General features: G+C 45.3%; 1 protein-coding gene and 1 pseudogene across 1 annotated transcript in view; one reads left to right on the forward strand and one right to left on the reverse strand.

The window, feature by feature from the left end:
- The window catches only part of PDK3 (pyruvate dehydrogenase kinase 3), a 128,895-nt gene that overhangs the window by 98,053 nt on the left and 5,539 nt on the right, over positions 1-25,303 (reverse strand). The window lies entirely within an intron of this gene.
- On the forward strand, positions 1,311-21,638 carry LOC113614877 (tubulin epsilon and delta complex protein 2-like; annotated as a pseudogene).

A 25,303-nucleotide genomic window follows, 5' to 3' on the forward strand; every position in this document is an offset into this window, starting at 1 on the left:
AGCGTATCATCAACTGTGAGCTCTGTTGGAGCTGACCTTCTGGCCAGGGTCCACCAAGCGCTCCTTGAGAAAGGATGGCGTTCCTAGGCACTCCAGCCCATGCATCAGCATTCTCGTGCAAACATTTAGGAGGGTGAAATTGAGGAGAGCATGACATTTCCCTGGGAATCAGGAGGCGTTTCCATATCTGCACTCTTGCCTTCACTGTTTATTACCCTTTCTGTCTAACACGGATGACACTTGCTCGTGTTCCCGGTGCCTCAGTACCTGGGTAGCTCTGCTTACACCTGCCAACAACCCCACCAGGTAAGCTAGCTGACTGTTCCCTCTACTGGGGACACCCTGGAAGCACCACCTTACTCCAGACTCATCTCCCTTCTCGCTTTGCTCAAACTCCTTTCTCCTCCCTTCGTCTGATATTTGCTCAGCCCATTGGTTTTGGCTCATAAACCAGGTATTTCCTTTTCCCTCTTGAAGGTAACTTATAAAAGAAACTTTCCTTAATCATCTTTCAGGTACGCTCTCTGGGCCTCTGTTTGGGAAAGTCCCCCCTGCCTGCAGAGTGCCCTTCTAAAGGCTGGTATCCTCTGCAGGAAACAGGGAACAATTTAGATGGACCAGGCATGATGGCTTTGCAAATCTCCCTTGTGTAATTTACGCATCTGAAACCATCGTTTCTTCCGGTGAGCACACTATTACACCAAGGCCCATCAGCAGCAGGAGAGGCAGGAAAACTCATAAATATGCTTAAGGAGTGACTCTGGTAACTCATTATTGTTTTAAGACATCTTAATTCCCATTCAGGCTAAATGACCTGGTATACCCACAGCCATCTCAGAGAATGTCAGTTCAATCTAAGAGAGTGCGACGTTTGTCAAAATAGTATTGCACAAACCCTCTAAAGAAAGCCAAAAACAGTTGCAGTGAATTACAAAAATATTATGGAGTCAATGAGGTCTGGCATTTAATCTTCAGCTAACGTTGACACCAAGCAGTACACCCACAAAAGCCAAAGAGAATCCGAGTGGAGAGCGTGGGTTCCCAGCCTTGGCTGCCTTTTGGAATCATCGGGGTATTAAAAAAAAAATCTCCGTGTCCAGGCCATACTCCAAGCCAATTAAATCAGAATCTCTGGGGGTGGGTCCCAGGCATCATTATATTTTAAAGCCCTCCAGGGATTCCAATATGCAGCCAAGTTCGAGATCCACTAGTATAGAACGTCTGGCCCTCGCTCACAACCAGGGCTCAGGCCCTCCTTATACACGCTGTCAGGCGTGTAGGGCGGGAAAGGTGGCACGACATGCCTGGTCATGCCACTCACCCATGCCAGCTTAACTCGCCAGCTGCCCACTCAGCGCCTGAAGCTACCCAAAACGTGGAAACTCAAGGTCGAGGTGATGCTCAGGTGACGATTAAGGTTACTAGACATCAGAGCATTGAAAGCGGGACAGCCAAGGCACAAACAGAATAGAGAGACACAAGTGCACGTTAAGCAGTAATCTGTGATATCTTTACTGGCTCTGCTCCAAAGGGGGGTGTTGGATTTGCCAATTTGATGTACTGCCACCTGATATTCAACTGAAGAAGGAAAAAAGATATGGAGGGTAGGAGGGGGCTTCTGAAGTGCTGGTCATGTTCTGTTTCTTCAACTGGATGCTGGTTACACAGGGGTGCTGTTTCTGAAACATGGCTACTTCTACACTTACGATATGGGCACTTTTATATATGTACATCATGCTTTAGTAAAAAGTTTTATAAGGAGAGAAACCCTACACTGGTCAGTGAAAAAAGGTCATAGACGCTATCAAAAATAGAAAGCCCACCAGTCTGTTTATAGCACTGAGTTTGATAATAGCCCCATATTAGAAACCATTCAAATCATAGGGACCTGGTTGGACAAATGAAGGTTCAGTCATACAACGGGATACTACGTAGCTATTAAATTTTATGTGGTAGAAGACTACGTCATGACATGGAAAAGTGCTCGCAGGCTATTTTAAAGTTAAAAAAAGAAGATGGATTATAAAACATCGTTATACATGTGTTAGATATTATTATGCATTTTTCTATGCACACTGGTCTTGAGATAAACAAATGTTAGGCATAACTGAGATACAAACAGAAAGAAAGACAGTGTGCAGATAGGACCTGGACTCAAGTCCCAACCCAGCTTATCTACTAATAATTGTTCGCCTTTGGCCAACTTGCTCAACTTTGTGAAAAGAGCTTTATTGAGATATAATTCACATACCATACAATTCACCCATCTGAAGTGTACAAGTTAATGTCTTTTAGTATATTCAAAGAGTTGTACAACTACTACCACAAACTGATTTTAGAACATTTTTATCGCCCCGTAGCCATTTGCAGTCAGTCTCCACTCCTGCCAACCCCCGCAGCCCTTGGCAACCAGTCATCTACCTTCTGTCTCCATACAGTTGCCTATTCTGGACATTTCATCGAAATACAGTCATACGATGTATGTTTTTTGCGCGTCTGGCATCTTTCCATTAGCGTAGTGTTTTCAAGGGTCATCCATGTTATAGCATTTATCAAACTTCATTCCTTTTACTGCTAAATAATATCCCCCTTTATGAATATATCATATTTTGCTTATCCATTCTTCAAATGGTGGACATTTGGGTTGTTTCTACTTTGGGGCTATTATGAATAACGCTGCTGTAAACATTCACATAGAAGTTTATGTGTGGATGCATGTTTTAGTTTCTCTTGGGTATATATCTAGGAGTGGAACTTCTGGGTGTGATATAATACAAAAATATATTTAGTCTTTGCCCACAGTTCCTGGCAGAGCTCCTAAAACCCTTGGAATTTCCTGAGTGATAGGATTTGTGGGGGGGTTTGCTATGCACAACCAGCCCCTTTCAATCACACCTGAGTGTATGCTAATGAGGTGACTTAGGGTGGGACCCGCCCCCTCCTCAGATAGAGGATACGGCCAATCACCAGAAAGACCAAGTGATCAGAGGGTTAGAACTCTCAGCCCCACCCACCAACCCCTCTGGGAAAGGGAGGTGGCTATTGCTGGAGATGGAACTCTATAAAAAACTCTTGAACAATGAGATTTGGAGAGTTTCCAGGCTGGTGAACACATGGACTTGCTGGGACGGTGGTGTGGCTGGAGAAGGCATGGAAGCTCTACGTTCCCTCCCTTCTCCATACCTTGCCCTGTGTATCTCTTCCATCTGGCTATTCCTGAGTTGTATCCTTTATAATAAAGCCATAAATGTAAGTAAAGTATTTCCCTGAAGTCTGTGAGCCATTCTAGCAAACTATTGAACTTAAGGAGGGGGTCGTGGGAACCTACAATTTACAGCCAGAAGTACGGGTGGCCCAGGACATTGCACTGGCATCGGGGGCAGTCTGGTGGGACTGAACCCTTAAATCTGTGGAATCTGTCACTAACTCCAGGTAGTTAGTTTCAGAATTAAATTGAATTGTTGGACATCCAATTGGTGTCCGGGGAATTGGAGAATTGGTTGACTGGTGTCAGAGTACGATCCAGACTAGGTCATATGGTAACTCTGTGTTTAACATTTACATTTCCTCCAGCAATTTCTCCATATCCTCGCCAACACTTGCTATTGTGTGTCTTTTTTACTATAGCCATCCTAGCAGATGTAAGGTGATACCTCATTGTGGTTTTGATTTGCTTTTCTCTAATAACTAATGATGTTGAGCATCTTTTCATATGTTTATTACCATTTGTATATATTCTATGGAGAAATGTCTAATCAGATCCCTTGCCCATTTTTAAATTGGGTTAACTTTTTATTATTGAATGGTAGCTTTTTATATATTCTGGAATCAAGTCCCTTATCAGACACATAATTTGTAAATATTTTCACCCATTCTGTGGGTTGTCTTTTCACTTCCTTGATGGTGCCCTTTAAAGCCCAAAAGTTTTAGATTTTTATGAAATCCAATTTATCCATTTTTTTCTTTAGTCACTTGTTTTTTGGTGTCATGTTTAAGGAGGCTTTCAGGATCCACATCTTTTAATCTTCTTATTCTTGGAGCCAAGCACAGAGCCTGGCATACAGCAGGCACACAATATTTGCGAACTGGGATGACGTATCTTTATCTGAACCTGGGAATGTATTGAGTCCTGTATCGTTTATCTATTACTGTGTAAAAAATGACCTCAATTTAGCAGTTTAAAACCACAAACATTTTATTTGGCTCACTAGCCAATGGGTCAGTTGGGCAGTCCTTCTGATCTCGACTGGCTCACGTGTCTGTGTTCAGCTTATAGTTTGGCAGCTGGTTGAATGATCTAGAATGGCCTCACTCTCATGTCTGGTGGTTGGTACACTGTCAGATGGGATGCCTTGGTTCTCTTTGTAGCCTGTCACCCAATAGCAGGCTAGCTCATGGTCGTGTTAGAGTTCCAATTCCAAGCCCTAATACCTAAGCGCTTTTCAAGTCTCTGCTTATATCACATTTGTTCATGTCCTATTGACCAAAGCAATTCACATAGCCAGGCCTAGATTTGAGAGATGGAGAAATAGACTCCAGCTTTTAGGAGAAGGGAAGGATTTGTGGCCATTTTTGTAATTTACCACAAGTACCTCGATGCTTCTACACTGTTAGGCTTTTATGGAGGATGTAAAAGAAAAACCTCTCCTTCTTTCAAGTTTACACGCCATTGTGGGCATTCATTCATTCAACAAATGTTTACTGAGCATCTACTATGTGTCAGGCACAGTTCTGGGCTCTTGAGCTATCTTAATAAGCTGAGCAGACTAAGATCCTTCCCCCTTCCCCATGAAATTTACCTTCTAGTGGAAATGGCAAGAGGAAAGATTTCAAATAGAGTCCAAACAAACTGTTGTGGTGGTGAAAATTTCTTTGACCGTACCTATATACAATGAAGATTAAATCCAAGACTTAGCCCCTGCGGGCAGGAGGGAAGATAGAAACACCCTTAAGAACACAGAGCAAAAGGGGAGAAGATTGCAAGAGATCCCAGAAAAGAAAAGCAGGCTCCTATGGAAAATGGAAATTTGTTCTTGTATTTTCAAAGTGAGTTTGTATCAATCGGGGTTCAACCAGAAACATATAAATGATAGGAGACATATATTAAGAGATTTCGGGAATTCCCTAGTGGTCCAGTGTTTAGGACTCTACTTGCATGAAGAGTTACTTTATGCGATTGTGGGGCTGGCTAGGCAAGTCTGAAATCCATAGGGCCTGCCATCAGGAGAAGCAGGCTGGAATTCCCAGGCACGAGCTAAAGCTGCAGTCTGCAGGCAGAATTCCTTCTTCTCCTGGGAAACCCCAGGTCTGCTCTTACGGCCTTTCACCTGACTGAATCAGGGTTACCCAGACTATCTAAAATAATCTCCCTTACTTAAAGTTCACTGACTGTGGACTTTAATCACATCTACAAAACACCTTCACACAGCACCTAGATTAGCGTTTAATTGAATAACTGGAGACTGTAGCCTAGCCCAGCTGACACGTAAAACTGAACATCACATGAACTGACTGCACAATTCTGTCAATTTACTAAAGCCCACTGTACACGTTAAGTGGGTGAATTATATAGTATGTGAAATATATCTTAATAAAGCTGTAAAAAAAAAAGTAGGTTAGTTCTATGCTTTGGGAGATCTAGTTTCAAAAAATAAATGTGGGCTTAAAACAAAAAGTCTTATTATGAATGTGTTTGACTCAGTCTGGAAGGCAGAACAGAAGCTGTAATCCACGAGGAACGTAGCCTAATTCACCCTGAGCCCGGCACTGTTCTATCCTCTCAGCTAGGAGTTGGAGTAATTTCTCTATGGCTTCCTTACTACCTGCGTGCCATAGACCAATTAATATTTACACTCCCCAGCCAGTTACCAGAGGAGACAGACGCTGGGAGAGCCGGAAGAGCAGAGCCCAGAGGATCCTCGGGCCCCTGGGCTGGTTATGGGATGTAGGATCCAGCGCCACTTAATAAGATTAAGCGTCACCTCCAATTAGCTCTCTGTCCTCTCTGCACTCAAGTGGCTCTAGCCTGTGGGCAGCTGTTAGAGCCCAGCTACAGACAAATAAGAAGGTGGTGCATTAAAAAAAAAAAAAGTGTGGTGAGGGCTAGACATGTTCCAGGGGTCTGGAGCAGAGTGAGGACGCCCATGGGAAAGGAAAGATGAAAACACCATGGATGGAACTGGGGCGGGAGGGAGGGCCCACGGCACAACTGGGAACAAACAAAGGGCTAGAGGAGGGAACAGGCTGGACTGACTGGAACAGCGTGTCCTGGAGAGGTGGGTGCAGGGCAGGGAAGCTCTTGAAGAAGAGGCGGAGGAATGCGGAACAGATGCAAGCAAACCTGTGGTGCCCAAAGTAGGGGTGCACATCTCAAGGGGTGGCCAAGATGATCCACTGCAGCAGGAGAGGGAAAGACGCTAACTTCGACTAGATTTATTTTTGATCCAAAGAATAAGAAAATAAACTCAACTAGTAGGTAATATATAGATTCATGCCACCACCCTCCCCCTGTCTGGAAGTCAGACAGTCGCAAGACAAGACTCCTCAAATGATTTTGAAGACAGAATGGGAATTCCTGAATTGAAGGGATGATAAGCCTCGTCATTTACTTTCAGCATTTTGCAACATTTATAAGGTAAAGTGTGTTTACAGATTCTAGTCTCCAGTTATAATGAAACCAGCCCTCATAAAATAAACAGGTGACTTTGAAGAATCCCACAAAGGAAACCCTGCTTGGAAATAATATTAATAAGGCAAGAAAAATCAAACAACCTGAAAATGAGTTCTCCTTCTCACAATGCAACAAATGATGCATTTCTCCACTTTCTAGAACCTTCTTTGTCCACCATGGTTGAAGTCAAAACAATGACCATCTAGTCAGATCTGAAAAGAGGTTGTTCAGAGAACTCAAAATTATCCAGGTACCTATTAAAAATATGGATATAAAGCTGGCCCGAGGTATAGCCCATGACTTAATATACTGGTTAATGAAAGGATATCATTTATAAATAAACAAGTATGAATATAACGGGGGTGCATACTAAGGAAGGTATACGGGCAAAAAAAAAAAAGGGAGTTCATTGCTGCAAGCAATGTGAAGGGCTATTTTCAGACAATATTGTAGAGTATATGGGCTGTTTTAGGTTGGGTTCCTCTAGAAGCAGACCTGGAGATGAGGATTGGATGTGAGTAGTTGAAATGAGAGAGAGACTCACGAAGCACTAGGAGGGAAGTGGGGGTGTGTTAGCAAGCATGTCATCACTGTGGGCAACTGAGGCAACTGGAAATTGGTGTAGAACCTGCGTTAGACGCGTCCCACCCTAGGGGGAAGGAAGACGGAGTAGTTATACACCAGCTTCTGCCATCAATGGTTCAGAGCCGCTCGCGGGGCATTTACTCCCCATTCTGCCTGTGCTTGGGCAAGCCCAAGGAAGCCCTCAGAATGACAGTCACGGGGGCTTGGAGGAGGAAGCCACAAGCATGCACGGGAATGGTGAAGGCCAAGAGATACGGGCGGAGCACCCACAGCGTCTGCTCCCTAGGCTTCTTTACGGTTTGACTTTTTACAATAAGCAGCGTTTACTCTCTCTGTCTCATCATTCTTTGTTTTTCAACTTTTCACTTGTCGAACTCTGGGTGGGGCAACGAGCCCAGGCGTGCGAGTCCTGAAGGCCTCGGAAATAGCGGCTTACCAAAGGCCAAGAAGCGGCGCACGTTCCTCCCAGCCCATTTTAAAGGAGCTCCCGGGCTGTTGGATTCTACAGAGGAAGGCGGTTTTTGGTAAAACATTGCCGAGAACTCTAATATGTACCGCTGCAACAGAAAATACTGAAAGGAAGGGTTAGGGCTGGGTGTTTTCGGGGAGATTCCAGAAGGTTCAGAAAGTTCAATTCAGCTAAGAACTAAGCGAAGACACTCAGTGTAGCCCTACTTCAGAAGTCCAGCTGAATGAATGCACGTCTGCCCTAGAGGATCAGGGCATTTGTGAGTTGCCACGGGCCAGCCCAGAGAGGTCTAGATGGCAAAGGAGACATTCTGAGGGGCTCCAGCAGCAGAGGAGAGGGTGGACTTTGCCCACCAGCTGCCTGCACTAAGGCCATCCTGTCTACCAAGCAGAGCCTTCTACGTGCTGTGCCTGAAGCAGAGATAAGCAAGAGCGACTCGATTCGGCCACCACTTCGGTGCAAGTAGGACTTCAGGCCCCATCTAGAAAGGAGGGGCTGCCATTTGGGAATGAAGCGCTTAAAGCAAGATCCAGAGCAGTGTGGAGAGGCAGCCAGAGCCATCGCTCCTACCCTCAGCTGCAGGGGGGCCCATCCTATGGGCAGGAGGAATAGGCAGCTAAATACAGAAGAGACACGAGGCACCCTCACTGGCTCGTCCTCCGTGACAACAGGTTTTATTGGGAGCAGAGAAGAGATGGCTAAAGTCTATTCCTCCCAGCACTGAAGGAGTCAGAACAGAAAGAGAGGCAGAAAGGGGACTTAGGAGGGAGCCAGAGATACATCGTCATTTCATGATTTGTTTAAGCTGTTCTATCATTACAATGACTACAGGTTACGCCACAGAAGACTCATGTTAAAACACTGCTCTTGTTAGTAATGTTAACACAGGGGAATTGTGGGGGGCGGGAGGGGTGCACCGAGCTAGTTGATACCTTGGGAACCGAAGGGAAGAGCTACAAGATACAGTAGAGACAGTCAATGGGAAGGAGCAGGAGTGGGCGATGTGAAGGCGAAAAGCTGGGAATGAATGATAGCTCTTGTGTGCAGGATGCCGGCCACGTTTCCGAGGTTATTCACATTGATCCTCACTGCAACCCTAAAGGGAATTAACGGATGAGGAAACGGAGCCAGAGAGAGGTTAGGTGACTAGCTGTGTTAATTCACTGGGTCCTCCAAGAAGCAGACGCCAAGATGGGATTAGAAGTGCAAGAACCATATGGGGACATATGTATATGTATAGCTGATTCACTTTGTTATAAAGCAGAAACTAACACACCATTGTAAAGCAATTATACTCCAATAAAGATGTTTAAAAAAAAAAGTGCAAGAACCGTATGGGGGGAAGTGCCGGGGAAAGGCTCAGAGGAGGGGGCAGGAGAAGGCAGAGCGCGCCTTCAGGTGGCGATGCCAGTCTGGACCCTGTGGAGGAGACATAGAAGGACCTCTAGGAAAGTCTCAGCCAGGCCAACGAGGAGTCCTGCAGCCAAGGTGGCCCGTTGGAGGAGTCCCGCATGTCCCTGGGATGGCCTGCCCTAGTACTCTGACTGCGCTTACTCACTGGCTGGGAGCAGCCCATGGGAAACACAGCCTAGGTGCAAATGCAGCAGTGAATCCGGAGGGGCAGGAGCTGGGCCCTCAGTTATGCTCCTGAAGCAGGAGGTCAGAGTGGCACCCTTTCATGGCTGCCATGATAACCTAAAATCACATGACCACCAAATAGTGGGAGGATTTGAACTGAGATCTTTCTGACTGTAAATCCCCCTTTCTTGGTCACTGCCTTGTATACATATGCATATATCTTGGGCATGAACTAAATGGCATCAGAGGACTGAATGTAACCGAACAGGACCCTATGGGGCCTTCCCAGAACAGAATTCCCCCCATGTTCTCCTCCTACCTTTTGCCTGTAGAAAAACTTTTGTCAAAGAATAAATTTAATCAGAGAAGTGAGAAAATGAAGAAAGTAAGGAAAAAATACAAGCAAGACAAAAAAATAACAGTTTAGCCAGTAAAAAAAGTCAAGGACCTTTAATTCCTCAAGGGCTATAGATAATATTCTGAGTCACGTCCTTTGAGCTGTTTTGCAGATACTGAAACTCACACCGGGTGGAAGAAGTTAACTGTATGCTGCCCACAAGCACACACCAGTTGGAACCAGAAGGTTGATGATGTTGACTCCCGATTACCTCACCACCAACCAATCAGAGGAGTGTCCACAAGCTGATCACATACCTGACAACCCCCCTCCCTCACCCTGTCTTTATAAACCTTTCCCTGAAAGCCTTCAGGGAGTTTGGGTCTTTTAAGCACTTGCTACCTGGACTCCTTGTTTGGCACCCTGCAATAAACACTGCACTGTATTCACCACAGCCCAGTGTCAGTAGATAGGCTTTACTGCGCATGGGCAAGTGGACCCACTCTGGTTCAGTAACGTGAAGACAAACTTGAGACATCCCTCACCAACTCCTGCAGCACAAATTTCTAAAATCACAATCTAGCTGGGCAACATACGTTTTTATGAAGAGATCAGAAAGATGAAAGATTTTCAATCCTATTAAAATTGTTTTTTAGATTCTCACCCATTCCTCTCCATTCTCCACAGGAACACACAGATCCACAAATATTTATTGAGCACTCACCACGTAACAGAGTCTGCATTTGGTACTGGGTACACATACATGGAATTTACAGTATGGTGGGAGAGGCACGCATTAACAAGTAATGAAGAAAAATTATGGATAAGTTTATAAGGGAAAGTTCAAGGTGCCTTGAGAGAAAAAGCAGGTGAGATCTAATGGAAATTGGGGCCTGAGGGGTGGATAAAATGTCTGAAGCAATGAATGCCCCAGGGAGGAATGGCATTGGTGTTAGTAGACGTAGGGTCTTAGCCCAAAGTATGTGTTGTTGGCTCCTCTGAGCATGAGAAGAGCTGAAAGCCAGATCCCCATACTTAACTTCCCTTCAATAAGCCCTGTTTGTATCTTCCAAGGAGCTTACATATCGTTTTTAAGAGAGGGTGTTATTTAGGATTGGCTCAAGATGGCGGAGTAGAAGGACGTGTGCTCACTCCCTTTTGCAAGAGCACTGGAAGCACAACTAACTGCTGAACAGTCATCAAGAGGAAGACACTGGAACTCACCAAAAAAGATACCCCATATCCAAAGACAAAGGAGAAGCCGCAGTGAGACGGTAGGAGGGGCGCAATCACAATAAAATCAAATCCCATAACTGCTGGGTGGGTGACTCACAAACTGGAGAACACTTATACCACAGAAGTCCACCCACTGGAGTGAAGGTTCTGAGCCCCACATCAGGCTTCCCAACTTGGGGGTCCGGCAACAGCAGGAAGAATTCCTAGAGAATCAGACTTTGAAGGCAAGTGGGATTTGATTGCAGGACTTCGACAGGACTGGGGGAAACAGAGACTCCACTCCTGGAGGGCACATACAAAGTAGTGTGCACACTGGGACCCAGGGGAAGGAGCAGTGACCCCAAAGGAGACTGAACCAGACCTACCTGCTAGTGTTGGAGGGTCTCCTGCAGAGGCAAGGGGTGGTTGTGGGTCACTGTGGGGACAAGGACACTGGCATCAGAAGTTCTGGGAAGTACTCCTTGGCGTGAGCTCTCCCAGCGTCCGCCATTAGCCCCACCAAAGAGCCAGGTAGGCTCCAGTGCTGGGTCGCCTCAGGGAAAACAACCAACAGGGAGGGCACCCAGCCCCACCCATCAGCAGACAAGAGGATTAAAGTTTTACTGAGCTCTGCCCACCAGAGCAACACCCAGCTCTACCCACCACCAGTCCCTCCCATCAGGAAGCTGGCACAAGCCTCTTAGATAGCTTCATCCACCAGAGGGCAGACAGCAGAAGAAAGAAGAACTACAGTTCTGCAGCCTGTGGAAGGAAAACCACATTCACAGAAAGATAGACAAGATGAAAAGGCAGAGGACTATGTACCAGATGAAGGAACAAGATAAAACCCCAGAAAAACAACTAAATGAAGTGGAGATAGGCAACCTTCCAGAAAAAGAATTCAGAGTAACGATAGTAAAGATAATCCAGGACCTCAGAAAAACAACGGAGGCAAAGATCAAGAAGATGCAAGAACTGTTTAACAAAGACCTAGAAGAATTAAAGAACAAACAAACAGACATGAACAATACAATAACTGAAATGAAAACTACACTAGAAGGAATCAATAGCAGAATAACTGAGGCAGAAGAACGGATAAATGCCCTGGAAGACAGAATGGTGGAATTCACTGCCACAGAACAGAATAAAGAAAAAAGAATGAAAAGAAATGAAGACAGCCTAAGAGACCTCTGGGACAACACTAAATTCAACAACATTTGCATTATAGGGGTCCCAGAAGGAGAAGAGAGAGAGAAAGGACCTCAGACAATATTTGAAGAGATTATAGTCGAAAACTTCCCTAACATGGGAAAGGAAATAACCACCCAAGTCCAGGAAGCGCAGAGTCCCAGGCAGGATAACCCAAGGAGAAACATGCCGAGACACATGGTAATCAAAGTGACAAATATTAAAGGCAAAGAAAAATTACTGACAGCAACAAGGGAAAAAAGACAAATAACATACAAGGGAACTCCAATAAGGTTAACAGCCGATTTCTCAGCAGAAACTCTACAAGCCAGAAGGGAGTGGCACCATGTGACAAAGTGAGAGAGTGGCATGGACATATATACACTACCAACCGTAAAATAGACAGCTAGTGGGAAGCAGCAGCATAGCACAGGGAGATCAGCCCGGTGCTCTGTGACCACCTAGAGGGGTGGGATAGGGAGGGTGGGAGGGAGGGAGATGCAAGAGGGAAGAGATATGGGAACATATGTATATGTATAACAGATTCACTTTGTTATAAAGCAGAAACTAACACACCATTGTAAAGCAATTATACTCCAATAAAGATGTTAAAAAATAAATAAGGCAGTTACTTTTCAGACCAAAAAAAAAATCAAACATGGTTAATCTTTTGGTAAATAAATAAAATAAAGCGATGAAAGGGAAGAACCTACAACCAAGACTACTCTACCCCGGCAAGGATCTCATTCAGATTCAATGGAGAAATCAAAAGCTTTACAGACAAGCAAAAGCTAAGAAAATTCAGCACCACCAAACCAGCTCTACAACAAATGCTAAAGGAACTTCTCTAAATGAGAAACACAAGAGAGAAAAGGACCTACAAAAACAAACCCATAACAATTAAGAAAATGGTAATAGGAACATACATATTGATAATTACCTTAAACACGAATGGATTAAATGCTCCAACAAAAAGACACAGCCTCGCTGAATGGATACAAAAACCAGACCCGTACATATGCCGTCTACAAGAGATCCACTTCAGACCTAGAGACACATACAGACTGAAAGTGAGAGGATGGAAAAAGATATTCCATGCAAATGGAAATCAAAGGAAAGCTGGAGTAGCAATACTCATATCAGATAAAATAAACTTTAAAATAAAGAATGTTACAAGAGACAATAAAGGACACTACATAATGATCGAGGGATCAATCCAAGAAGATATAACAATTATAAATACATCCAACATAGGAGGACCTCAATACATAAGGCAACTGCTAACAGCTATAAAAGAGGAAATCGACAGTAACACAATAATAGTGGGAGACTTTAACACCTCACTTACACCAATGGACAGATCATCCAAAATGAAAATAAGGAAACAGAACCTTTAAATGACACAACAGACCAGATAAATTGATAGTTATAGGCTATTCCATCCAAAAACAGAAGATTACACTTTCTTCTCAAGTGCACACAGAACATTCTCCAGGATAGATCACATTTTGGGTCACAAATCAAGTCTCGGTAAATTTAAGAAAATTGAAATTATATCAAGCATCTCTTCCGACCACAATGCTATGAGATTGGAAATCAATTATAGGGAAAATAATATAAAAAACACGAACACATGGAGGCTAAACAATACGTTACTAAATAACCAAGAGATCACTGAAGAAATCAAAGAGGAAATCAAAAAATACCTAGAGACAAATGACAACGAAAACACGATAATCCAAAACCTATGGGATGCAGCAAAAGCAGTTCTAAGAGGGAAGTTTCTAGCAATACAAGCCTACCTCAAGAAACAAGAAAAATCTCAAATAAACAATCTAACCTTACACCTAAAGGAACTAGAGAAAGAAGAACAAACAAAACCCAAAGTTAGCAGAAGGAAAGAAATCATAAAGATCAGAGCAGAAATAAATGCAACAGAAACAAAGAAAACAATAGCAAAGATCAATAAAACTAAAAGCTGGTTCTTTGAGAAGATAAACAACACTGATAAACCTTTAGCCAGACTCAAAAAGAAAAAGAGGGAGAGGACTCAAATCAATAAAATTAGAAATGAAAAAGGAGAAGTTACAACAGACGCTGCAGAAATACAAAGCATCCTAAGAGACTACTACAAGCAACTCTATGCCAATAAAATGGACAACCTGGAGGAAATGGACAAATTCTTAGAAAGGTATAACCTTCCAAGACTGAACCAGGAAGAAATAGAAAATATGAACAGACCAATCACAAGTAATGAAATTGAAACTGTGATTAAAATTCTGCCAACAAACAAAAAGTCCAGGACCAGATGGCTTCACAGGTGAATTCTATCAAACATTTAGAGAAGAGCTAACACCCATCCTTCTCAAACTCTTCCAAAAAACTGCAGAGGAAGGAACACTCCCAAACTCATTCTATGAGGCCACCATCAGCCTGATACCAAAACCCAACAAAGATACCACAAAAAAAAGAAAATTACAGACCAATATCACTCATGAATATAGACGCAAAAATCCTCAACAAAATACTAGCAAACAGAATCCAACAACACATTAAAAGGATCATACACCACGATCAAGTGGGATTTATCCCAGGGATTCAAGGATTCTTCAATATGCGCAAATCAATCAATGTGATACACCATATTAACAAACTGAAGGATAAAAACCATATGATCATGTCAATAGATTCAGAAAAAGCTTTTGACAAAATTCAGCACCCATTTGTGATAAAAACTCTCCAGAAAGTGGGCATAAGGGAAACTACCTCAACATAATAAAGGCCATATACGACAAACCCACAGCAAACATCATTCTCAATGGTGAAAAACTGAGAGCATTTCCTCTAAGATCAGGAACAAGACAAGGATGTCCACTCTAGCCACTATTATTCAACATAGTTTTGGTAGTCCTACCCACAGCAATCAGAGAAGAAAAAGAAATAAAAGGAATACAAATTGGAAAAGAAGAAGTAAAACTGTCACTGTTTGCAGATGACATGATACTATACATAGAGAATCCTAAAGATGCTACCAGAAAACTACTAGAGCTAATCAATGAATTTGGTAAAGTTGCAGGATACAAAATTAATGCACAGAAATCTCTTGCATTCCTATACACTAACAACGAAAGATCAGAAAGAACAATTAAGGAAACAATCCCATTCACCATTGCAACAAAAAGAATAAAATACCTAGGAATAAACCTACCTAGGGGGACAAAAGACCTGTAAGCAGAAAAGTATAAGACACTGATGAAAGAAATCAAAAATGACACAGATGGAGAGATATACCATGTTCTTGGATTGGAAGAGTCAATCTTCTGAAAATGACTCTACTACCCAAAGCAATCTGCAGATTCAAGGCAATCCCTATCAAATTACCAATGGCATTTTTCACAGAACTAGAACAAAAAATCTTAAAATTTGTGTGGAGACACAAAAGACCCCGAATAACCAAAGCAGTCTTCAGGGAAGAAAACGGAGCTGGAGGAATCAGACTTGTGACTTCAGACTATAATACAAAGCTACAGTAATCCAGACAATATGGAACTGGCACAAAAACAGAAATATAGGTCAATGGAACAGGATAGTAAGCCCAGGGATAAACCCACGTACATATGGTCACCTTATCTTTGATAAAGGAGACAAGAGTATACAATGGAGAAAAGGCAGCCTCTTCAAAAAGTGGTGCTGGGAAAACTGGACAGCTACATGTACAAGTATGAGATTAGAACACTCCCTAACACCATACACAAAAATAAGCTAAAAATGGATTAAAGACCTAAATGTAAGGCCAGAAACTATCAAACTCTTAGAGGAAAACATAGGCAGGACACTCTATGACATAAATCACAGCAAGATCCTTTTTGACCCGCTTCCTAGAGAGATGGAAATAAAAGCAAAAATAAACAAATGGGACCTAATGAAACTTAAAAGCTTTTGCACAGCAAAGGAAACCATAAACAAGACCAAAAGACAACCCTCAGAATGGGAGGAAATATTTGCAAATGAAGCAACTGACAAAGGATTAATCTCCAAAATTTACAAGCAGCTCATGCAGCTCAATAACAAAAAAACAAACACCCAATCCAAAAATGGGCAGAAGACCTAAATAGACATTTCTCCAAAGAAGATATACAGATTGCCAACAAACACATGAAAGGATGCTCAACATCATTAATCATTAGAGAAATGCAAATCAAAACTACAATGAGATATCATCTCACACCGCTCAGAATGGCCATCATCAAAAAATCTAGAAACAATAAATGCTGGAGAGGGTGTGGAGAAAAGGGAACACTCTTGCACTGCTGGTGGGAATGTGAATTACTACAGCCACTATGGAGAACAGTATGGAGGTTCCTTAAAAAACTACAAACAGAACTACCATATGACCCAGCAATCCCACTACTGGGCATATACCCTGAGAAAACCATAATTCAAAAAGAGTCATGTACCAAAATGTTCACTGCAACTCCATTTACAATAGCCTGGAGATGGAAACAACCTAGGTGTCCATCATCAGATGAATGGATAAAGAAGATGTGGCAAATATATACAATGGAATATTACTCAGCCATAAAAAGAAACAAAATTGAGCTATTTGCAATGAGGTGGATGGACCTAGAGTCTGTCATACAGAGTGAAGTAAGTCAGAAAGAGAAAGACAAATACCATATGCTAACACATATATATGGAATTTAAGGGAAAAAAAGGTCATGAAGAACCTAGGGGCAAGACGGGAATAAAGACACAGATCTACTAGAGAATGGACTTGAGGATACGGGGAGGGGGAAGGGTAAGTTGTGACAAAGCGAGAGAGTGGCATGGACATATATACACTACCAAACGTAAGGTAGATAGCTAGTGGGAAGCAGCCGCATAGTATGGGGAGATCAGCTCGGTGCTTTGTGACCACCTGGAGGGGTGGGATAGGGAGGGTGGGAGGGAGGGAGACGCAAGAGGGAAGAGATATGGGAACATATGCATATGTATAACTGAGTCACTTTGTTATAAAGCAGAAACTAACACACCACTGTAAAGCAAGTATACTCCAACAAAGATGTAAAAAAACCCAAAAAACAAAAATAAACAAATGGGACCTAATGAAACTTAAAAGCTTTTGCAAAGCAAAGGAAACTACAAACAAGACAAAAAGACAACCCTCAGAATGGGAGAAAATATTTGCAAACGAACCAACGGACAAGCATTAATCTCCAAAATATATAAACAGCTCATGCAGCTCAATATCAAAAAAACAAACAACCCAATCCAAAAATGGGCAGAAGACCTAAACAGACATTTCTCCACAGAAGATATACAGATTGCCAACAAACACATGAAAAGATGCTCAACATCACTAATTATTAGAGAAATGCAAATCAAAACTATAATGAGGTATCACCTCACACCAGTTAGAACGGGCGTCATCAGAAAATCTACAAACAACAAATGCTGGAGAGGATGTGGAGAACAGGGAACCCTCTTGCACTGTTGGTGGGAATGCAAATTGATACAGCCACTATGGAGAACAGTATGGACGCTCCTTAAAAAACTGAAAATAGAATTACCATATGACCCAGCAATCCCACTACTGGGCATATACCCAGAGAAAACCATAATTCAAAAAGACACATGCATCCCAATGTTCATTGCAGCACTATTTACAATAGCCAGGAATAGCTAGGTTCTATGTGGAACCTAGAAAAATGGTACAGATGAACCGGTATGCAGGGCAGAAATAGAGACACAGATGGAGAGAACAAACGTATGGCCTCCAACGGGGGAAAGTGGCGGGGGTGGGGGTGGGGGGGGGTGGGATGAACAGGGAGATTGGGATTGACATGTATACACTAATTGTATAAAATAGATAACTAATAAGAACCTGCTGTATACAAATAAAATAAAATTCAAAAAAATAAAATAAAAAAGAAAATTTAAAAAAAGAGGGTGTTAATTGACTGCTATGTTTATAGCATTTGAAAAATACTTTGCAGTCGATTTGAAAACATAAATAAAATAAACACACCACATGATTCTAAACTTATTTTTTCCCCTGGGAATAAAGCAGAGTTAAGCTTCCTACCAGCTGGCTGTTCAGCTACCACAGTGTAATGATTAAAACCCACGTATTCTGTGTTGCCAGTTGGTAAGATGGCGGGGGTGCTCTCAGATTATATTGTTTAAAGGCTGTAAAGCTCCCCTATCGCCTGGTTACAAAATTGTTTGCCTTTTGGTTGAATGACTGAGTTTGAGGCTCACTTGTTATACTGCTTATTCAGGTTTGAAATCATTAAGCAAAATGACAGCTCTTGGTTTCGGAGACCACCCCCTAAAAACAACATGGCTCTCGCTGCTGAATTCTCATCAGTTTCTCACTCCCATTAAAAATAATTCTTTCCCCATGTGGAAGCCTACGACACCAAGTTTTTCTTCAACAGGCTCAAAACACTTACCAATCATCACCTCGTTCATCCTCACCTCTTCCCTATTAAAGGGACAAGTGTCATTACATCATGCTAGGCCAAAACCAGAAAGAGGGCGGTTCAGTGGGCGATTATAGGGCTTACAGGAGCAACAGGGCACTCGTTTCCCACTGAGGTATCAAGGTTGAATCAGAGGACAGTAGAGTATGAAAGCTAGAATTTCCCATAAAGATGGAGAGGCAGAGTTTAAGGGCCAGTGCTCTACTTGAATGGCAGGTCAAATTTTTCACTCCCTTGGGCAAGGCTCTGAACCCCTTTGGTCCCGGTGTCCCCATCCATAAAATGAAACTAATGAAAGTATCTGCTTCCTCGTGTGGATGTAAGGACTAAATGAGACGGCGCACACGCAGCACTTAGCACAGCGCTCAATAAATGGGAGTTTGTTATTAGGCTCAAGATCAATTCTCCAGGGATATTAGAGATGACACTGAAGGCAGAGGGGTGGCCCAAGGTGCCAGAGTCAGGTCGAAGTAGGGGAGAGATCGAAACCTTATTGTCTCCGTGACAAATTAGTGAAAGGAGCTTAGCGATGATATCCATGACGGCCAAAAATGTCTTTTTTTTTTTAATTTTTGGCCACACTGTGCAGCACGTGGGATCTTAGTTCCCCGACCAGGGATCGAACCCGTGTCCCCTGCAGTGGCAGCTCAGAGTCTTAACCACTGGACCCTGCCGGCTGCTCGCACCAGTGGATTCCCCGCCCTGGAGGGGGCGGGAGGCGGCGCAGTCCGAGGCTGCTGAGCCTCGGGTGCGTCCCTTCCAGGCTGGTGGCCAAGCTGCATGGCGCCCTGGACTCCTGCACCGAGTGACAGCGGCAGCTGGAGCGGAGCCTGCGAGGCTCCCGGCGGCTGCTGAGTGCCTGGGAACCAGCCGAGACCCCGGCTCCGGAGCCCAGCCCAGGGCCAGAAACTAATGAAGAGGCCCCATCTGCAGCACGCACACCCAGCCCGCAGGACCTCAAGGAGCCGGAGCTTCTGACCCAGGCACTGGAGAAGGCTGTACGGGTGCGAAAAGGCATCTCAAAGGCTGGAGAAGGCGACAAGGGCAAGGCCCCCAGCCTGAAGTCTGCGTCCACGGCCGCTTCCCCTGCCACCAGAGCCTCTGCCCCCTCAGCGCCTCACGCAGGGCTGACAGCCGTGCATCAGAGACAAAAGCCCCCGGGGCATCCACCAAACCAGGGGGCCTGCCAAGGACCTCCCTGAGAGCAGGCTTCTGTCAGTGGGGCATCAGACCTGTATGGGGAAGGGGCCGGAGCCACCAAGCCTGAACCAGGCCGCAGGGACCAACAAATAGGCCCGTTGGCTGTGCCTCAGGCCCCAGAAGCTCTTACACTCGAGGATAAGGGGTGCGTTTCCCAGGCCCTCACTGGAGGCACTACTGTCTCTACCTGATCAGATCCTGGCAGCAGCAGGAGTCTGGGTTTGGGGTGACAGGGAGGGCAGGGCATTGAGCTGGATGTGGGCCAGGGGGGCCCCAGGATGCCACCCCATGAGGCCCAAGCCCGGAAGCCGGCAGAGTGGAACAGCTGGCTGTGAAGGTGCCACGTCTGATGCACTGGGGCCTGTCCTGTGCCCCATCCACTTATCCACCCAGCCCCGGGGCTCCACATGAGCCTGAGCTCCGCTTTCTCTCCTCCCTGCCAGGTGGGACCTGAACTGGGCTGGCTCCTGGGGTCACCCTGGAAGCCCTGCCTGAGGGGTGGGCGAGCCTCATCCCTCACTGGGCTCTGAGTAGGGAGTGGGGCCTGGAGCCCCCCGAGTGACACAGAGCTGTCCTGGGCACCGGCTTCTCTGACAGGATGCAGCTGCCCGAGGCCTTCAGGAAAGCGGCTTCCCGGAAGCCTCGAGGCTGGGGGAGGGGGAAGAGGAGGGGGAGGTGAGACCAGGGGAGTGTGGAGAGCCGGGAAGCCTCCCGATGGTAACACTTCTCCCACGGGTCCCTTGGCTTTCTCTGCTGGGTGGCGACACTCTCCGCGTTAGGAGAGTCAGCCTCCCTAAGACGGCTGTGGTCACCTCACACTCAGCCAGCGGCCTCGCAGGCCCCCAGCTCGGCCTGTCTCAAGCTGTGAGACCTTGAACAAGGCACTCCGTGTCTCCAAGTCCCCATCTGTCTTCCTTGTGGACATGACAATAATAGTAGCAGCTTCTAGAGGTGCTGTAGGGCTTAAACAAGGTAGTGCCTTTCGGGTGCTTGTGCTGGGCCTGGTACAGAGCCAGCACCCAGAGCTCTCACCAGACATCTTGGCTACCAGTCACTGCTGGCTCCTCTCCCCTTTTTCCCTTGAATTCTCTCCTAGCATTTCCCAGAGTGGGTCAGCTCTGTCACCCTTTTCACGGACAGTGTCCCCTCAGTTCCCCAGGACCCCCAAAGGCCCCTCCTGGCATTCAGCAGAGCCGACAGCAGGCTGGGGCCGCTACCCTGGCCCTTGCCTACTTCTCGTGGCCCAGCCCAGCTGGCTGGGGTCACCACGTTGCTCTCTGGTTTGCGGGCTGCGCACGTGTGCATCCCAGCCTGTGGGCCCAGCTCAGCTCTGCACAGACCAGTGATTCTGTGGATGCTGCTACCACCGCCAAAACCCAGTTCCTGCAGAAAATGCAGACAACTTCAAGTTGGCCCGGCTCTAGGCTCAGCGCCGCGGAGGTGGAGGCAGAGTTGCGGCACCTGCAGGAGGCCTGCTTGCTGCTAAGACTTCGAATGGGGAAGAGCTCACGGCAGAGCCCAAGGACTGGATACAGGAGTAGCGCTGCCTGCTCACCCCGGAGGGGCTGCAGGCCATCGCGGGGCAGCGTCTCCACAGGCTGCGGGAGCGGTGCACAGTACCCAGGAGCTGCAGACCCCGGCGGCCCTCGGGCTGCGGGGGGGCCATGCTGCACCAGCAGATCCACCTGGAAAAGGTCCTGATGGCCGAACTCCTCCCCCTGGTGAGCAAGCAGGAGCCGCTGGGGCCACCCTGGCTCGTGCTGTGCCGGGCTGAACACAGCCTGCTCTGTGAGGGAGGCCAGCACTTCCTCACCCTCCTACAAGAAGATAAGCCTGCTGACTGAGCCCTTCCCATGGCCAGGCCCACCCCCAGTCCCCCAGGACCATGCAGCAAAGGCAGGCTGCCTCAGCCCCCTAGCCTGCCTGTTAGGGAAGCCGCGCTTCCCTAGGAGGCATTAAATGAATGGGCATTGAGGGGATTTTCACTGGAGCAGTGAGCCGGGGGCCCAGAGATGCCTGTACCCCCGTAGGAAACCAGGTTTCCAAGGGGTGGGGACTGCCTCCTGGCTCTTCCTGAGGAACTCAGGGCCTTTCTCATGGCTGCTAAACCGGCTGCTCAGGGCTCAGCTTGCCTTGGCCTTCCGCAGGCTCAGGAGACCTGAGGCTGGTGGGGCCTTTTCTTAGCTACCTCTGATTTCTCTTGCTGCACACTGAAAAGCCACTTCTGTGACATTAAAACTACTTTAGAAAGTATATATATTTAAATCATTTTTAAAAAAACCATTGGACCACCAGGGGAGTCCAAAACATTTTTTAAAATTTTTTTAACAATGTCTTTTTTAAAATAAATTTTACCATTTCTTTTTTTAAAATTTTTTAAAATATTTATTTATTTTTGGCTGCATTGGGTCTTTGTTGCTGCGCGCAGGCTTTCTCTAGTTGCGGCGTGCGGGGGCTACTCTACGTTGCAGTGCACAGGCTTCTCATCGCGGTGGCTTCTCTTGTGGAGCACGGGCTCTAGGCACGCGGGCTTCAGTAACTGTAGCGTGTGGGCTCAGTAGTTGTGGTGCACGGGCTTAGTTGCTCCGTGGCATGTGGGATCTTCCCGGACCAGGGCTCGAACCTGTGTGCCCTGCCCTGGCAGGCGGATTCTTAACCCTCGTGCCACCAGGGAAGCCCAACAATATCTTTTTAATTCAACACTCTTGACAGACTGGAGCAGACCCATCCCCTCCCCCTCCTCACCCTCTATAATGGCCTGAGACTCAGAAGACCTTGCACAAGTCATATCATCTTGTTAGGCCTCCATTCCTCCTTTTGAAAATGAGGGGTTGGCCTGACTCAAACTGACTCAATCAGTAAGGGAATATCATCGTCCATTACATATTAAAGACTGTTATAAGATGTTCAAATCCAAATTTGTTGATTTTTTAAAATAATGATAAAGTGAGCTGGTTGCACGGACTCAGAGGTGAATGGTGCCTCCAGGATCGTAAGTACCGAGGCAGGGAGCTTTCTCTGGAACAGTCCTGTGGGACATTTGAGCGCTCTGCCTGCTTCTCCAGCTGTGTAGCCTCCAAGACTGGCTCTCTGGCCCTCCCCAAGACTCCAAAAGCTATTTAAAATTTTGAATAAACTCCTTAAACTAACTAGAGTAGATTCTGATGTTGGCAACTAAGAACTCTGATGGATTCAGAATAGGATACGTTTAAAATTAACCCAATAATGTTGCCACAAGTCCCAAAATGTTCAGAATCAATGTCTCAGAATATTTTTTTCAAAGTAAAAGTAACTCTTTCAAATCGTAGCAAAATAAGAATGCTTTTCATTCTACCACATGTGCGTTTACCTCCAAGAATGCCGACAATCTCCAAACTGAAGGACAGCCATAGGCGAACAATCTGTTGAAAAAGAGTCCTACTTTGCAGTGAGATTTTGCAAATACATTTCTTCTACAGTATGTGTAGGAGCCTCATGAGAAGATGCTAGCACTGACCTATAAGATGAACCTCAAAGTCAGACCTTTTCCTTTACTAGCACCACCATCTCTTACTGTGAACTTCATAATCGTGAAGCTGAAACACCATGGACTGTATACTCACCGTAATCAGAAATCTCCAGAAGCCCTAATGCAGTGTTTTATGCTCTGCACTGGCATTATGAAACTATTTATGGTTATCAGAAACCTCCCTAGAAGGATAAGGGAATAGAAATGTCATTGAAAACAAAAACGTCACAGGCATGGGCTTCCCTGGTGGCGCAGTGCTTGAGAGTCCGCCTGCCGATGCAGGGGACGCGGGTTCGTGCCCAGTCCGGGAGGATCCCACATGCCACGGAGCGGCTGGGCCCGTGAGCCATGGCCGCTGAGCCTGCGCGCACGGAGGCTGTGCTCCGCAACGGGAGAGGCCACAGCAGTGAGAGGCCCACGTACAGAAAAAAAAAAAAAAAAGTCACAGGCATGAATATTATAACAGATTAACTGACAAAGCTGCCCACTTCCCTCCATTATGTAATGGACAAAGGGAACTATTATACAATTACTCTACTCTTTTTTTATGTCAAGGGGGAAAACTGATGGTGCCATGAATTTCAGATTTACTGGAATTTGGATAAATTTTATCTCTGGTGAAGTTTCAACTTACTTTCTCAAGAACTATTTAGGTGCTCATAATTTCAGCCATACATTAATATTTTGTTCTTACACTGAGGCTGCTTTTTAAAAAATCTGTACTTCAAAACCCCAAAGAGTCTACAAAAAAACACCTGTTAGAACTAATAAATTCAGCAAAGTTGCAGGATACAAAATGAACACACAAAAATCAGCTGCACTACTCACACAAGAGCCATGAGGTGGAAGCAACCCAAATATCCACTGACAAATGAAAGGATAAACAAAATAAAGTATACACATACAATGGAATATTATCAACCTTAAAAAGGAAGGAAGGGCTTCCCTGGCGGCGCAGTGGTTGAGAGTCCGCCTGCCGATGCAGGGGACACAGGTTCGAGCCCTGGTCTGGGAAGATCCCACATGCCACGGAGCAACTAACCCGTGCGCCACAACTACTGAGCCTGCGCTCTAGGGCCCACGAGCCACAACTACTGAGCCTGCGTGCTGCAACTACTGAGCCCGCGTGCCTAGAGCCCATGCTCCCCAGCAAGAGAGGTCACCACAATGAGAAGTCCGTGTACCGCAACGAAGAGTAGCCCCAGCTCACTGCAACTAGAGATAGCCTGCGTGCAGCAACGAAGACCCAATGCAGCCAAAAATAGATAAATAAAATAAATAAATTAATTTTTTTTAAAAGGGAAGGAGATCTTGTCACATGTTATAACATGGATGAACCTTGTGGTCATTATGAGGTTATTATGGTAAGTGAGATAAGCTAGTCACAAAAAGACTGAATGATTCCACTTACATAAGCACCTAGAGTAGTCAGACTCATAGAAACAGGAAGTAGAATGGTGGTTACCGGAAGCTGGAGGGAAGGAGAGTTGTTTTTTGACGGGTATAGTGTTTCAGTTTGTGTCCATCAACAGATGAATGGATACAGAAAATGTGGCACATATATACAATGGAATATTACTCAGCCATAAAAAGAAAGGAAATTGAGTTATTTGTGGCAAGGTGGATGGACCTAGAGTCTGTCATACAGAGTGAAGTAAGTCAGAAAGAGAAAAACAAATACCGTATGCTAACACATATATATGGAATCTAAGGGAAAAAAAAGGTCATGAAGAACCTAGGGGCAAGACGGGAATAAAGACACAGATCTACTAGAGAATGGACTTGAGGATACGGGGAGGGGGAAGGGTAAGCTGGGACAAAGCGAGAGAGTGGCATGGACATATATACACTACCAAACGTAAAATAGATAGCTAGTGGGAAGCAGCCGCATAGTACGGGGAGATCAGCTCGGTGCTTTGTGACCGCCTGGAGGGGTGGGATAGGGAGGGTGGGAGGGAGGGAGACGCAAGAGGGAAGAGATATGGGAACATGTGTATATGTATAACTGAGTCACTTTGTTGTAAAGCGGAAACTAACACACCATTGTAAAGCAATTATACTCCAATAA

The sequence above is a fragment of the Aethalodelphis obliquidens genome, unplaced genomic scaffold, assembly GCF_003676395.1.
Source record: "Aethalodelphis obliquidens isolate GAN/ISIS:26980383/991018 unplaced genomic scaffold, ASM367639v1 scaffold107, whole genome shotgun sequence".
Lineage (NCBI taxonomy): Eukaryota > Metazoa > Chordata > Mammalia > Artiodactyla > Delphinidae > Aethalodelphis > Aethalodelphis obliquidens.